This window comes from Cyprinus carpio, chromosome A4, assembly GCF_018340385.1.
Source record: "Cyprinus carpio isolate SPL01 chromosome A4, ASM1834038v1, whole genome shotgun sequence".
In the NCBI taxonomy this organism is placed as follows: domain Eukaryota; kingdom Metazoa; phylum Chordata; class Actinopteri; order Cypriniformes; family Cyprinidae; genus Cyprinus; species Cyprinus carpio.
In genome coordinates this window covers 15,578,443-15,593,887 of record NC_056575.1, presented here as the reverse complement: position 1 = coordinate 15,593,887, position 15,445 = coordinate 15,578,443, and the positions used below count along the sequence as shown (strand labels likewise).

The window sequence follows — 15,445 nt, the reverse complement described above, 5'->3', positions numbered from 1 at the left end:
TTAGACTGGACATACAGTAGTGTAAACTAAGGGCAGTATAAGGCAGCCTAAAGCTAATCTTTTGCTAAAATTTTAACACCAAATGTTTTCTATTTTAATTGTCTAATTTTTACTTTATTGTTTAATTTTTATATGTCTCATTTGAATAGGATAAATGAAATATAGCACCCTTGTTTAATACATATTTGTGCTTTCAGCTCATACCTTCACATTCTCATTCACATTCAAATAAGGCCATTCCTATCTGTCTGTCCCAGTATTTCATACCTCTCTGATCCAAACCACCTTGGTTATGGGGCATCAGCCAAGCAGAGAGACCATTTAGAGAACGTCATTTCAGGAAGCAATTGGGTTTTGATGGAAACACTTCAGTAAGCTGATAGGATGACTGTAAGCATTTCTCTACCAAAATATGGATAAAATTGCTTGTTTCAGTCTAAACCAAAACTGAAAACTCCAAAATGCACAGAGAAATGTTGGGAATGGATTTGACACGGACCTGTAATAGGTCATTAAAACAGCCTATAGGTTCCTTCACCTGCTCATAACTACTGGACTGTTGGTTTTCCACTTTCTCACATCCATCATGCTAGAGATGCTTTGCATGCAGATGCACTGCCAGGCATCACTGCTGTCTCTGGCCTAAAGCGGTTGATCAGGGTGAAACTTCAGGTGCATTTACAGCAGGTGATGAGGTTGAGATATTAATAAGCAGGATCTAAATGAAGTATCATTGTGCATAAAAACCTTGTTGAGAGCACATACGAGCCAGATGGAAGCTCTTCTCATTTTATAGTGCACCTTACGTGACTTGCATAAAATCACCAGCTGTTCTCTTTCTGTCTCTTTCTCTGTATTAACATTCACTATAATGTTGTAAATTTACATGATGGCCTCATTTGCTAATAATTTTACTGAATATAAACTGCAGTTCAAAAGTTTGGGATCAGTAAGATTAAAAAAAAAAAAAAAGTAGTTTCGATAACACTTTATTTAAAGCCTTTATGTACAGTATAATGCATTATAAATGGTTATTAAAGGGTATAATGCATTATAATTATTCATAATGTGTGTAGCAATACATTATATCTTGTCGTAAATAATTATATCCAGATTTAAAATGCATAGTGTAGCAATGAATTGATTAATGTTATAATGTATTAAATGTGGTCACAAATATTCATGAGATTGTACAGTGTATTGTAAGGTGCATAATTACAAGGCATAATTAATACATTAAAATAACTTTTATAACGCATTATACATAAAGGATTTAAGTAAAGTGTAATCAAAATTTCTTAGGCTCACCAAGGCTGCATTTATTTAATCAAAAGTATGGGGAAAAAAACAGTAGTACTGTGAAATATTCAATTTCAAATATGCAATTTAAAATAATGGTTTTCTATTTTAATATAATTTAAAATCTAATTTATTCCAGGGATGCAAAGCTGAATTTTAAGTATCATTACTCCAGTCTTTAGTGTCATATTATCCTTCAGAAATAATTATAATAAACTGACTTCAATAATATATATAATAAACTAACTACCAAATAATTTATTTATTTATTTATTTATTTATTTTTTCAGGATTCTCAGGAAGTTAAAATCAACAGCATTTATTCAAAATAGAAATTTGTAGAAATTTGGGCTCAGTATTTTTTTTCTTTCTTTTTTTGAAAGCAATTAACATTTTTTTTCAGGAAGCATGTGTTAAAATGATAAAAAGTGATAGTAAAGGCTTGTATTGTTACAAAAGATTTCTATTTTGAATAAACGCTGTGTGTTCTTCAAAGAATCCTGGCAAAAGTATCACAGGTTCCAAAAAATGATTAAGCACCACAACCATTTATAATAAATAAGCATATTAGAACGATTTTTGAAGGATTATATGGCACTGAAGACTGGAGAAATGGTTGGAGCAATAGCTGATGAAAATTCAGCTTTGCATCACAGGAATAAATTACATTTTAAAGTATTAAAATAGAAAACAGTTATTTTTAATTATAATAATATTTGCAGAAAAAAAAGCAGCCTTGGTGAGCATAATAAACTTCTTTAAAAAAGCATTAAAAATCTTACTGATCCCAAAGTTTTGAACGGTAGTGTATGTACTTTAAACTTTGAGGCTCATATAAATCTGAAAAATAATGTAACTGCCCATCAGAAAAACACTGTCAGCTGTCACACAGTGTTCTCTTCTACAAGTCTGCTTAAGTGATATAAATAGCTCGAGAAATTAGGACACTGATTTCAAGAAGTCTGTACTTTCTCCAGTATCTTCTCTCTGAATTTAAATATGAGGGATAAATTATTGCTGCAGTATATTAAGCAAAATATGTTTTTTTTTTATCTTTTTCTTTTTTTAAGGTGACACAAATATCTAAAGATAATTTTACCTCTGATGTAATTCTATTTTTGAAAATGTTATCCTCCATCAGCTGCTGCCTTGAATGAAATCATTTATTTTAATGAATTCTGACAGACAGCTTTACAAATACGGCAAAAAGCCACCCAACAGCCACACATTAAACTTTGTTTGCGACTCAGATAAATATTCTACTGATTTGTATGACTTCTCAATTTTTATGTGGGTGTGACTTTTTTTTTTTATGTCTCATCTTATTTCATTATTTTGCTTTTACAAGAACTTCAGAATATGAGATTATGATGGTGCTTTGATCTCATTAGCAGTAACCAGGATTCACTGCACTGAAAACCCTAATAAGTTGACTTAACTCAACTGATTGAGTAAACTCGTTTCCTTAAATTAATTGAGTAATGGGTGTTCTAAAACTTGTATGTTTAACTTCACTCAACTTATTCACACCATAGCTAATGAAGGTTATTTACATTTATGCATTTACATATGCCAAAGTGACTTACAGTGCACTCAGGTTAAACATTTTATTTTATTTTTTGTTTACCAGTATGTGTGTTCCCTGTGGATTGAACCCACAACCATTTACACTACTAAGGCAATGCTCTACCAAGCAACAGGAACTCATTATTGCTTCTAAATTAGGTAATTGCCTCTAAATGAATTTGTTGAATGAGTCTGTAAGTCTGTTAATTTCTTAACAAGGATTTTTGTATGAAATGAAGTCAAACTGGTTAATGAAGATGCTGAGATCTTGAGGGTTTTGTCATTTATTTTTTTTTACAAACAAAATGCAGAAAGACCCTGTCACGACACGCACACAAACAGGTAGATCCAATTGCAGTATGTTTTATTAGGATAATCCAAATCTGAGAAAAAGCCAGGCAAAGGTCAAAATCCAGGTGAGCAGTCCAAAACAAGAAACATAACCAACGCAAGGGAACACGAGAAAACAGGGTAACATCAAACAAGGACTCCATGACAATGACAGAACAACCGGGGTATTTATACACAGGGAAATGACAATGCTAACGGGGAATTGGCTGAGTGCAATGATTGATAACCACGGACAGCTGAGTTGCAATGAGCAGTGAAGAAACAGACAAGACTATGGGAAATGCAGTTCTAAAGTGGGGTGACGCTAAGGGGAAGTGAGACCTTCTAGTGGCCACCCAGGGAGACACAGAACAGACACCGTGACACTACCCCCCCTCTAAGGAGCAGCTACCAGATGCTCCTCAGAACAAAATAACCACAAAACAAAGAGACCAGGAGGGAGGTGGACTGGTGGAGGCAGAACAGGGGGAGGGATGGCGGGCCAGGCCCGTGTAGGGGAACTGGGACCGGCAGTGATGGCTCCCCTGGTAGCCCAGGTGGCTTGGTCAGATCAGGGGGCCATGGTGGACCCGAAAGTTCAGGGGACCACGAGGGGACCAGGCAGTTCAGGTGGCCACGGTGGACCCGAAAGTTCAGGGGACCACGAGGGGCCAGGCAGTTCAGGTGGCCACGGTGGATCAGTCCATTCTCGTTGTGCAGACGGCCAGGGAGGAATTCGCCATTTGAGTGGCCCGAACGGAACCTGCCAATCGGGGAGCCAGTAAGGAGCAGGCTGTGGCGATGGCCAGGTCACGGCATTGGGAACGGCATCGGGAACGGCCTCAGACAAGGGCACCGCCTCGGGAACGGCCTTGGACACGGGTATCGCCTCCGGAACCATCTCGGGCCCCGCATCGGCCTCCGGAATCAGCATCGGGCACCGCCTCGGGAATGGCCTCAGGAACGGCATCGGACAAGGACACCGCCTCGGGAACAACCTCGGCATCGGGCACCGCCTCGGGAACGGTCTCAGGAACGGCCTCAGGAATGGCCTCAGGAACGGCATTGGACAAGGACCCCGCCTCGGGAACGGCCTCGGCATCGGGCACCGCCTCGGGAACGGTCTCAGGAACGGCCTCAGGAATGGCATCGGACAAGGACACCCCCTCGGGAACGGCCTCAGGAACGGCATCGGACAAGGACACCGCCTCGGGAACGGTCTCAGGAACGGCATTGGACAAGGACACCGCCTCGGGAACGGCCTCGGGCACGACCTCAGGCTCCGCCTCGGGAACGGCCTCGGGCTCGACATCGGACAAGGACACCGCCTCGGGAACGACCTCGGCATCGGGCACCGCCTCGGGAACGGTCTCAGGAACGGCATTGGACAAGGACCCCGCCTCGGGAACGACCTCGGCATCGGGCACCGCCTCGGGAATGGCCTCAGGAACGGCATCGGACATTGCCTCGGGAACCGCCTCGGGCACCGCCTCGGCATTGGACATTGCCTCGGGAACCGCCTCGGGCACCGCCTCGGCATCGGGCACCGCCTCGGCATCGGACATTGCATCAGGAACCGCCTCGGGCACCGCCTCGGCATCGGGAACGGCCTCGGCATCGGGCACCGCCTCGGGCACCGCCTCGGCAACGGGCACCGCCTCGGCATCGGGCACCGCCTCGGCATCGGGCACCGCCTCGCCATCGGACATTGCATCGGGAACCACTCGGCCGATGCGGGGCACCGCCTCGGCATCGGGCACCGCCTCGGCATCGGGCACCGCCTCGGCCATTGCATCGGGAACCGCCTCGGGCACCGCCTCGGCATCGGGGACCGCCTCGGCATCGGGCACCGCCTCGGCATCGGGGACCGCCTCGGGCACCGCCTCGGCATCGGGCACCGCCTCGGGCACCGCCTCGGCAACGGGCACCGCCTCGGGCACCGCCTCGGCATCGGGCACCGCCTCGGGCACCGCCTCGGCATCGGACACCGCCTCGGGAACCTTGGACACCTCCACCTGGACGGCAGCGGCCTGCTCGGGAACGTCCTCCTGGACGGCAGCGGCCTGCTCGGGAAACGTCCTCCTGGACGGCAGCGGCCTGCTCGGGAACGTCCTCCTGGACGGCAGCGGCCTGCTCGGGAACGTCCCTCATGGACGGCAGCGGCCTGCTCGGGAACGTCCTCCTGGACGGCAGCGGCCTGCTCGGGACTGCTCGGGAACGTCCTCCTGGACGGCAGCGGCCTGCTCGGGAACGTCCTCCGGGCTTTGAGGAACGGCTGACGCCTGTCTCCTCCTCCTGCGGCCTCTATGATGACGTGCCGGTGGCTCCTTGACGGAAGACTCAGGCGTTGAGTCAACAATCTTGTCTGCCAACACAGGTGTAGATTCGACCCTCCTGTGCAGTGGTGCTGGGCTGGTGGTCATCTCGTGCTGTTGGTGCTGGGCTGGCGGCCATCTTGTGCTGTGGCGCTGGGCTGGTGGCCATCTTGTGCTGTGGTGCTGAAACTGGCGGCCATCTTGTGCTGTGGCGCCGGGCTGGCGGCCATCTTGTGCTGTGGCGCTGGGCTGGCGGCCCTCTTCTCTGGAGACACAGGTGTGGTCGAAGTATCCCATTGAGCACGATGGCACAGGTAATGGGTAAATCCCCAAAAGTCTAGGATCTCCACCCCTTCATCTCCCATTGAGGTAAAGGGTCATCCAGACAGTTGTTAAAAAAGTCCTTCAGTGCTGCATCATTATAACCCATCCCGACCGCCATGGTCCAAAACAATTGCGCCAGGCCACCCACCTCACTCCCCCTTTGACGAAGGGTGGTTTAAGTTTCCGGAATCTCCCCCTCCGTTCCTCCATGGTGGCTGGGGAACCGATTCGAAATCCCACACCGCTGGATCTAGGCATGACGGAGTCCTTCTGTCACGACACGCACACAAACAGGTAGATCCAATTGCAGTATGTTTTATTAGGATAATCCAAATCTCATGGTCAGCCAGGCAAAGGTCACAATCCAGGTAAGCAGTCCAGAAACAAGAAACATAACCACCGCAAGGGAACACGAGGGAAAACACGGTGACATTAAACAAGGACTCCGTGACAATGACAGAACAACCGGGGTATTTATACACAGGGAAATGACAATGCTAACGGGGAATTGGCTGAGTGCAATGATTGATAACCACGGACAGCTGAGTGCAATGAGCAGTGAAAGAAACAGACAAGACTATGGGAAAATGCAGTTCTAAAGTGGGGTGACGCTAAGGGGAAGTGAGACCTCTAGTGGCCACCCAGGGAGACACAGAACAGACACCGTGACAGACCCACCTTACGTATTTATCTACCAATCAGTGCATTAGTGCATCTTGTTGCCTGGAAGAACTGCTTGCACCCCAAATCACATTAAATAAAGACCAGAGTGAGCTGTTTTAATCAACTAGGATTTTGAGTTGACAACACCTGAAATCTTAAGTTTACATTTTGTATGTAAACAAGTCACACAAACTTAGGTTTTTGATTTATGGGCCCAAAATGTAATGGTCAAGATTACTTAATTATTTAAGATAACATTTGGGTTTAGAGTGAATAGAAGATGCCTTATTATATTGACATAAAATTCTGAATGTTTTGATGAACATTTGTTTCTTGATTCATTTCCGTATGTTGTTTGTTTGAGCTCAAATCCCTTGATTAAAATATCCTGCTCTCTTGGATTAATGTCTTCAACGGGATTCTTAATCAAGCTGCCAAAAGCTTTAATGGGCAAGAATTATTCATAATGATGGAGAATAAAGGTGTAATAAAACATTTAGAGTACCAAACCCAGACGTGTTTTTAGCAGCTGAGAATGTGCTGGCATTTATTAAATACATAAATGAAAAAATAATAAAAAAATAAAAACTTAATTTAATGTCATTTTGAATTTGGTCAGTTTTTTTTTTTAACTGAATTTTATAAGTATTTGTGGTGTTACATTGATCATTTTTGTATATCTTATTTTAACACACACTAGCTCATGTAGCAGCAGTGTTTCTCTCATAAATGAGTCGTGTTGGCTCTTGTGTGTCAGCAGTGAATGTTCATCGCATCAGTGGATTGTGGGAAGCTGCTTCAGATATAAAGGTTTCAGATGTGAGAAATATGAGCTGAATTTTCCCATAACCACTTTCTAATTTCATTTATAGAGTAGCTCAAAGTGATTTTTACTTATGAAAATAAAACTGAGGCTTTTATTTGACACTTTTATGTGTTTGACACTGTAAAAAAGAATAAAGTCTCTCTCTGTCTGTCATCCACAGGAGAAGCAGAGGTTTCTGACTGATGTTCTTCATGAGGTGATGTTACTGGATGGTTTGGCCAGTTCTCATCCGATCTCTCAGGAAGTGTTTGAAGCCACAGACATCGACAGAGTGTTTGACTGGATTGCGTTATAAGAAGGTAAAAGAAGCCTCATCAGCTCCTACAGGAAATGATTATAAACCTTTGCTATTGAGCTGAGCTGAATGAACTGGTTTAATCTCAAAATTGAACACAAAAATACATTTCAATGAATTTCACTTCTCTATAATATGAGCAGCCAGCAGAAGATGAACAATGACTTTGTAAAAGAGCAGTATTGTCAGTGTAGATCATTTATTTATGTCAGGACTTCACTTCATCGCTAAACTTTATCTTTTATTAAGTCCAATAAACAACTCTGTTTGCTCGTTATTTTTCTCCCAGCTAAAGACTTCTCAGTTTATCTTTGTGAATTATAAATGGAGTTGCGTTGTTATAAGCCTCTTCACATACACAAGAAAAACAGTTTAATTAAAAGCTTTGTTGAGGACTGGAACTGTAACACTGAGAGATTGTAAGGTTTTGTGTCCTCTGAGGACTTTAGTGGCACAATAAACATTTCATCTCAGACCAGACGACATCTAATTACCTCTTTCTCACTGGAACACACTTTAAATAACTCCTGCGCCCAAATATATCCTCTCATCCTGAACATCTGAAAGCCATTAAAGGCACAAATATAAGTTAAGTATTTTTTATGTCCTCTATCAGAGTTCAAACTTTCTGCTTCAACTCTCCCTCCAGCTGTCAGTCAGCACAAAGCCAGATTCTGATTGGCTTTTGCTGTTCCTCAAGCCCCTCCCTCTGTTCCCTGCAGGATCTGTGGGGTTATGAACTCTGTCAGTCACACTGCAGTGATCCTGACACCCAGCCGTCCCTCATCACTTCCTCCTCACACTCTAAGGACTCTGATATCCCACAACACATCCCATAAGTCCTCAGTGCTAACAGGAAGAGACACTCATCACACAGACTGTGGAGGATGGGATGCGGAGGGATGGGAATTAGATGCTGTCAAATGAGCATGTCAAAGTTACTCAAAGTCAAAAAGATATGAATTTATGAAACTGCAGAAAACAGCAGGATGAGTTTTAGACAAACCTTAAAAAAAGTAAAAAGAGCACCTAAAAATAGAGCAGGGACATAATAAATAATTGAACTTTTATTGAATATTGTTAAATATTTTCTGATATGTACAAGCATATTAAAATTTAATTTAATTTAATTTAATTTAATTTAATTTAATTTAATTTAATTTAATTTAATTTAATTTAATTTAATTTTTAAGTGTTGATATTGCTTTTTACATAACTTAAATGTAAAAACAAACGAACACAAAAAAACATTAAAATAAAAGAAATTTTAGATGAGTAATTTATATATAAATTTGTTTTATAAAAAATTATAGTAAAACTGAAAAAAAAAATACAATAAAGATAAACAGAAATACTAATACAACTATTAAAAATGACTTTAATATACAAATATTAATAAATACTATAATAATATATAGATAACACTCATAAATTCAGTTTAACGGAAACAAAAATATCAGGAAGGGGACTGTATCTAAAATCCTATTTAAATAGAAAAATTACATCAGTAGCCTTTAGTAAACTTCCATTGCAAGCAGTATACTATAATTTCATACTACTGTATGTATATTTTGCGGATAGATTTGTGTGTAGAGCAGGTGTAAATGAGCGGCTTTTATTGAATGTGTTTTTCTGGTGTGTCTGCAGGGAGCCGCGCTGATCCGGATGCTTGCTAACGTCATGGGACAGCCGCTATTCCAGAGAGGCCTCAATGTAAGTCAATAGTTTTCTTTCATCTTTTCTCTTTGTGGTCACAGATGAGTTCACACGCATGTACATGTTACTTCTAATGCGTTATGAATATGTTTATAAGACTCTATTTATGAATTATACATTCTGCATAAATGCAGCTTTAACAGGCATAATACCTAAAAAAACTTCTCAATTTATTATTATTATTTATTTAAATTTCTAAATCTCAATTTTCGTTAAATCCTGTGAATAATATATATATATTTCTCACAGAAAAGTTGAGTGTGTTACAATTAAATCTCACTATGTAACACTTGAATATCTCAGCGAATGTTCAGTTCTCAAGCCTCCTCAGGCTGTTCTGGGTGTCTCGTATGTTTTTGCTACGAGCGTTTGGGAGATTTTGCATCCGTGTCGGTTTACACGTGTTTCTTATCTTTAGAGCTACAACAGGTTGTTGTCGCGTCGTCCGCTGCCATCATGCTTGAGGTGAAACAGTCAGACAAGTGATTAAACATGTTCATGTCAGAAATTAATTTCATATCTGAAACATTCACAATCAGAAGTTTTAGAATCGTTGTCTGTGACAAACCAGTTTACAGAAACACATCCACTGCATTAAAGCACATATATCTGATATTATGTAGACGTGTTGATGTCAGTAGGTGAACGTCCAGAGCTGGAGTATCAGCATGAGGCTTTTATTTTGCTGTTTGTTTATAGTCACATGGTCGTCTGCTCCAGCTGAAGTGTTTTTAAGTTCTCGGAATCTCTTCCTGTGTCTGTCTAGCAATCAGGCCTCCTCTGGAGTGAACAGCAGATCTATTTATGTGTTATTAGAGAGTATTATTCATTTTGTGGAAACCATATGGCTGCTACATGAAACTACATCCTGTAATGTGGTTAAAGGATCTGGGCAGTGAACAAACAGGCTGCAGTTTTGAATCCAGTGAGAGTCAATCTGTAAATGAATTAATGTAAACTAGTTAAAGGTAACTTTCAGTTTCAGAGCCGTAAGACACACATACTGATTCCTCACCTTCTAGATCCACATAAATCACTTTTCAAAACTCATTTCACTTCTTAATGCCTGGGATGCTGTCAACGATCAGACAGTTTCAGAGTTGTTTTCTGGGTTATTTTGTTGTTGTGGTTCAGTGTTGCTGGAAGAGCAATCAGGTCATGTTTTCTGCAGAGCAACACATTTAATGCTTCATTTACAGATGTAACATCTGCACACACAAGCTTTATATCATAGTACAAATGCATGTCAGAATAGTAGACTGATGTGTCTAATGCACATGTGTGTGTCCATTTGTCTTGAACTGGTAATAACTGTAATTACTGTGTTTGGTTTTGTGCAATATATACTATAATAAACCTGTGGTATTATTAGCAACATCAATTTACTTTCAATTTACTATACAATCAATTCTGTCTGAATCGAGACATGGTGGAGGAATATATGGATTATCCAAATATCAGTATTTGCTTACTATTACTTTTTTTAGTTGTATAACTTTTTACAAATATTTTTGAAAGCTTTATGTTTATCTTTTATGCACGGTATATTTGATCTTTTATGAAAATAAAACAGAACACAATAAAATTTCACAAATAAAACAAAATAAAAAAACAATTTCTGAACAGTGTGTAGAAAGCAGAAAGAAACATAACATTATTAAATAATTGAATTTTAACATGTTAATTCATTAATTAATTTATTTTCCTTGAACTAATTATTGTATTAATAGTTTAAAATAAAATTATTACATTTTACTGTTGTTGTTTTATTTATTATGTATTACCCTTTTTTGTTGTATTAACTGTTTATATTTTACATTATTATTATTATTAATTATTATTATTATTTTCTTTAAGCTGCTTCTTGTATTAATCAGATTAATCATAGTTTTCTTATTTATTTATGTTTTCTTTTCTCTTTTTTCCCCTTGCATTACATCATAGTTTTCACAGGAGAAACAACCTTACACATCTGCCCATGATCCAGCTCTTCTCTCTCATTTGCCGTCTGTCTTTCTCTGTTCACTGAAGCTCATTTCATTCTCTCTGTGTCTGTCTTTGCTCTGTGTGGCATCTCTCCTCCTCCTCGTGTCTCTGCAAAATTGAAGCAGCAGACAGTTGTGAATGCTGAACAGTTGAGAAGCAGCAGTGGGGCTTTAGTCTCGCCCGGACCACCATTAACCAACCCTCTCTCTCTCTCTCTCTCTCTCATTTTCGGTTGTGACGTGTGACTGCTGAGTGTGAGAGGAGCGTTTGCGTGTGAATTGGAGTTTGTGAGTGAATTCTTTTTTTTCTTTCTTTCTTTCTTTTTTTTTTCTTGTATGGGTTATTGTTAAGAAGTGGTGGGGTATTTGTTGGTTTGGGCCGCGTGCTACCGTGCTTTTTCTTCGCGGGCAGCATGACGGCCCCACGTATGCAAGGTTTGAGTAAACTCACGCGGCGCCATGGAGTAAAAGTGGCGTCCGCGGTGAGCGTGGAAGACTGTTGCCTGGCTGCAGGAGAGGTTGTTGGGCATGAACATATAATGTCGGCCTCCAGAATGAACAGTTCCATTGTCATCTTTCTTAGCTCTGTTGAAAAGGCAAATGACCTAGTTGAGAATGGTATAGTGGTTGAGAATCTTTTTACTCATGTTCTCCCACTTTCTATGCCATCAAAAAAAGTTTTGTTGTCGAACGTTCCGCCTTTCATTAGCGATGAAACTTTGGTAAGAATTTTATCACGATATGGAAAATTGGTCTCACCTATTAAAATGATACCGATTGGTAGTGGATCTCCTCTTTTGAAACATGTGGTTTCATTTAGGAGATTCGTTTACATGATCCTAAAAGATGATGAGGATTTAGATCTTTCTCTGCATATAAAAGTGGACGAGTTTGATTATGTCGTTTATGTTACCACGGACAAGATGAAGTGCTTTAAGTGCGGATTAGCGGGGCACTTGATCCGTGCCTGTCCTGGTAAAAAATACGAAAAACGGCGCAGCGGCTGATGACGTTAATATTAGTGAGCCGGTCGAGGCTGGTCCGTCAGACGCGGTTCGGCCGGCGACAGAGACGGGTGCAGCGGGCACAGGTGGCGGCGGAGACAGGTGCGACAGGGGACGGGTGCAGCGGGCACAGGGTGCGGCGGAGACAGGTGCGACAGGGACGGGTGCAGCGGGCACAGGTGCGGCGGAGACAGGTGCGGTGGAGGACAGGGCTGCATTGAATCTGCCCGCGGCCGAGAGTGCGGCGATCCAGGTAAATGAACCTGAAAATGTGGTTGAGGAAAATAGACCGGGTGATGTTAAAACATCGAATACGCCAAAAAAGTGTCAATTTACCTAACGTTTTACTGCTCGATTCGTTTGGTGATGGCATTGAAATGGAGACAGAGCAGATTGATTTCAAAGTTCCATCGAAAAGGAAAAACATCTGACGAGTTTCAGACGGTTAGAGCTAAGAAAGCTGACGTGGATGCTTGTTGTGGTGAAAGTGACAGTGAATCTTCTGATTCTAGCGTCAGTCTCTCTCAGAGTGACTTCTCTAGTCGAGGTTGTGAAGTGGAAGACATTAAACTGTTTTTTAAAAGCTACTAAAAACAAGAGAGGGGTCTGTGTGTAGCTGATTATTTTTCGGACACGAAGCAGTTCGTTGATAAAACCAGGTTTTTTATGTCGGAGAGTTTGTTTACAAACAAGGAGTTATATCGACTAAAAAAGATTGTGAGAAAACTCACTTCTGACAAGGCCAATGATGGTAGTGAGAAAGTATAGCAGCCTGGCTAGTAATGTGGGGTGTGTGTATGGAGTGCTAATTTGTGTCTTAGTCTCTTTCATTTCTCCAAGCATGAGTGAAGTGAACATTGCGACTTTAAATATAAATGGAGTAAGAGAAATTAGAAAAAGAACAGCTATGTTTGAAGTAGTTAAACAAAAAAGAATAGATGTTCTTATGTTGCAAGAAACTCATAGTGACTTGAGGAATGCTGCTGATTGGACTGAGGTGTGGGACGGGGTCTCTGTGTTGAGCCACAACACCTCCGTCAGTGGAGGGGTGGCTATTCTTTTTTTCTAAAGCTTTCAATCCAACTTCTTATCAGGTGGATGAAGTAGTTAAGGGTAGGCTTTTAAAAGTAAGAGCTATTTTTGAGAATTTTATTTTTGTTTTTATTTGCGTGTATATTCCAACTGCACCAATAGAAAGAATGCTATTTTTAAATACTTTGTGTTCGGTCTTACAAAAATGCTGTGTAGAAGAATATTTATTCGTGGGTGGTGACTTTAACTGTACACAGTCAAACTTGGACAGAAACCATATTGAACCTCACTTGCCGTCTCGTAATCGTTTGATCCAGTTTGTCAAAACCCATGACCTATGCGATGTTTGGAGACAATTTAATGGGGCACAAAAACAGTATACTTGGACTCATGTTCGTGACAGTGTGATTTCGCTGGCAAGATTGGATCGGTTTTATGTTTTTAAGCATCACTGTAATATTGTAAAGAAATGTTTAATTACCCCAGTGAGTTTTTCTGATCACAGTATGGTGCTGTGTTCTGTGTTTTTAAACTCCATTAAACCAAGAAGTGCATACTGGCAGCTTAACACTACTTTGTTAAGTGACAGGTACTTTAAGAACATCTTTAAACTGTTCTGGGATGAGTTCAGAACCACAAAGGGTTCTTTTAAGTCTCTACGACAGTGGTGGGATTTTGGGAAAGCCCAAATAAAACAATTTTGTTTGCAGTATACTCAAAACGTCACTAGAGAGACAAGTTTGATTATGAACACCTTGGAGACTGACATTTTAAAACTTCTAGAATTAGCTGAGTCAACTGATGGCCGGAGGTATTTAGATTCATTGGCAAAGAAAAGGACACAGTTGGCTGATTTATTGAACATCAAAACACAGGGGGCTCTGGTCAGGTCAAGGTTCCAGAGTGCGGACCAAATGGATGCTCCATCCAAGTTCTTTTTTAACCTGGAGAAAAAGAACGGTCAGAGCAGAGTCATCCATGCTCTGCGCTCTGAGTCTGGAGGTTTATTGACAGACTTTGCGGACATTCGCAAGAGAGCAGTTTTGTGTTCTATGAAAAACCTGTATAAAAATGAACTTGGGCCAGAATACAGGAGTGACAGTGATTTTTTCAGCGACTTACCCCAGGTGTCTGAGGAAGTCAATGCTGAGATTTCTGGTGCTTTGAGCATGGGTGAAATGTACAAGGCTCTACAAGGAATGGAGTCTGGAAAGGCGCCGGGCATTGACGGCCTGCCAGTAGACTTTTATAAGTCCTTCTGGTCAGAACTGGGTGAAGACCTTCTGGAGGTATTGAATGAAAGCTTGGCCGAAGGCCAGCTGCCTCTGAGCTGCCGTAGAGCAGTGCTAACCCTCCTGCCCAAGAAAGGAGACCTTACCAACATAAAGTGCTGGCGGCCCGTTTCGCTACTCTCTAGTGATTACAAACTGCTCTCGAAAACCCTGGCAAACAGGCTGGCAGGAGCAATGGATGGTGTCATCCATCCTGACCAGACCTACTGTGTTCCTGGTAGGTCAATATTTGACAATGTTTCTTTGATTCGGGATATTTTAGAGGTCTCCAAGATGGTGAATCTAGACTGTGGGTTAATCTCGTTAGACCAGGAGAAAGCATTTGACCGTGTTGAACATCGCTATTTGTGGAGAGTTTTAGAGGCTTTTGGGTTTTGTCAAAATTTTATAAATTGTATTAAAGTTCTTTACAGTGGCGTTTGAGAGTATTCTGAAAGTGAACGGGTGGTTTATGTGCTCCTTTTAAAGTTCAGAGAGGTGTCCGGCAGGGGTGTTCATTGTCTGGTATGCTCTACTCTTTGGCAATAGAGCCACTTTTACAGCAAATACGGGTCAAACTTTATGGTTTTATGTTTGCCAAACTGTGTAAAGAATCTTACATTGTCAGCTTATGCTGACGATGTTATAATTATGATTAGTAGGCAAAGTGACATCCAAGTTTTGTCAGGTTTACTTAAAACTTTTAAAGGGTTATCTTCTGCCAGTGTAAACTGGAGTAAAAGTGAAACCTTACTTTTAGGTGAGTGGGCAGGTGGGAAACCAGATCTCCCTAAAGGGTTAGTTTGGGGAAAATCAGGT

The 15,445-nt window shown here is 41.4% G+C and overlaps 1 pseudogene; it reads left to right on the top strand.

The window, feature by feature from the left end:
* The window catches only part of LOC109056054, a 109,088-nt pseudogene that overhangs the window by 56,349 nt on the left and 37,294 nt on the right, over nt 1–15,445 (top strand).